Here is a 2001-nt window from a genome sequence, read left to right as displayed (position 1 = left end):
TGAGATGTGTTACTCACAGGTATGATTCCATGTTAGTATTCTGAAATTTAATAACTGATTTGTACAAGGATTTGTAAATGATTTGTCAAATTTCACAGTTGATTTATGTAATGCTTCCCTAGCTGCACATTCCTTCACATGGGCTGTACTTCAGTAGGATGAGCAGCACCTTGCAGCTAACATGGACTAGTTTTTCTTCCTGTCTCATCTTTTTGAGATAGGATGTGCCTGATTTTTGCAATATTATGCAGCCTGGAAAAGGCATTCCTTGAAGTTTGAGTGGTAACTCTTGATTTCTTACAGTGGCGCTGGAGGTCAGGGCAATGCCATCTAGAGTAACTATAGATAATGTCTTCAGTTTCGTCTGAGATTAATAACAAAAAAATTCAGGTTATCAAGGTCTTAATGTCCTTAAGGCATGCCTGAAGTTTTGCTGTCTCATCTGGCTTCATTGATAAATTTAGTTGAGTATCATCTGCATAACAAGTTTAAGTTTAGGGAGAGTTTCCCAATAACATTGCCTAAAGGACATGGAGGACTCATTGTTAATTTGTACAAACTGAAGTTGATCTGATAAAAAGAACTTAAACCAACTTTGTGCAATCCTTTAATGACACTTTAATGCTACAGTCTCTGTAATAAAATGTGATGATCAATAGTATCAAATGTAGCACTAAGATCAAACAAGATAAATACAGAGACAAGTCTTTTTGTCTGATGCAATTAGAATATAATTTGTAACTTTCATCAGTGCTGTCTGTGCCATGATGCATTCTGAATCATAATCCTAAATTCTAAAATAAACTATTGTTCTGTATCTTAGAGAGAAGGTTAGATATATAGTTGGCTAAACCGCCCGCATCAAGAATAGGCCTTATAATTTGGGGTTTACATCAGCTACTTTAAAGGACTGTGGCACAGACTGATCATATCTAGTGAAGAAATGCAAACTGCAAACATCCTTACACAGCCTAGTTGGGATAGGGCCTAACAGACAGACTGACAGGTCAATGGGAGAAATACAGTTCTTAACATTTGTCAGGTTTTGCAGTTGTTTTTGAGGATCCTGTGTTTGAAGATTAATTGGTGCTTGTTAAGGGCAGGAGGTGGTGAATTTTATCTGTGATAGAATTTCATAGAAGCTCAAGAAGTCATTATTACTGAGAGGTAGAGGAATATATGGATCAACAGAGCTATAACTCTAAGAAACCTGAGGCTGTTTTTGGTTCCCTCTATTAATGATGAATAATAGCCAGCTCTGGTATTACAGCAGGCCTTCCTTTAAGACTATCTCTCCAGGCTACATGTGATTCTTCCAGATTTATGGAATGCTATATCCTTTCAAGTAGAGACTTTGTTTCCCATTAAACCCAGTTCTATCCTGAGGTGATGAAAGGTGAGCTTGTGAGCTTTTGTCAACCTGCAAGATGGATGCAGCTCCTAGATGCTGGCCAGAGGAATATATTGAGTGAACCTCCAGAGTATGTTTTCATTTCAAAGAACCACCTGGGAGACCACCATGATCTCGTCATATTAATAATTAATGCTTTTGGCTGTGGTCTTTCAAGTTTTTATTGCTTTGTTTTCTTAATTTGTTGTTTCCAATGAGCCTTCCACTCTGACACTGAGGAGTCCTGCTTATACTCTTAGCAGGTTGCTGTCTAGTTTGGTGCACTAAGCTTTTACTCCTTCTATAATAGATATAATATTTTTTACATTTCCTCAATAACTGAATCAGAAAAACAGACACACCCCAAACAACAGGTTAGCTTGGCTACTGAATCTTCATGTCTCTTCTCTCACCAAACACAAAGATCCTCTTAAATACAATAAAATATCGTCTTGACGTGTCATATTATGCTTGATAATTGAGTACGGTATGTATTACTTTTATATAATATAAAAAGTGGCAACAGTGGCCCACAGTTTTGCCTACCATGCTATCTTGTGATTGGCCACTTTATCTTTTGTCATGTCTTCATCTACTGAATTGGATCAGTA

The sequence above is a fragment of the Lates calcarifer genome, linkage group LG13 (assembly GCF_001640805.2).
Source record: "Lates calcarifer isolate ASB-BC8 linkage group LG13, TLL_Latcal_v3, whole genome shotgun sequence".
Classification (NCBI taxonomy): Eukaryota; Metazoa; Chordata; class Actinopteri; family Centropomidae; genus Lates; species Lates calcarifer.
The sequence above is the reverse complement of the archived record's forward strand: the minus strand, read 5'-3'. Positions refer to the sequence as shown.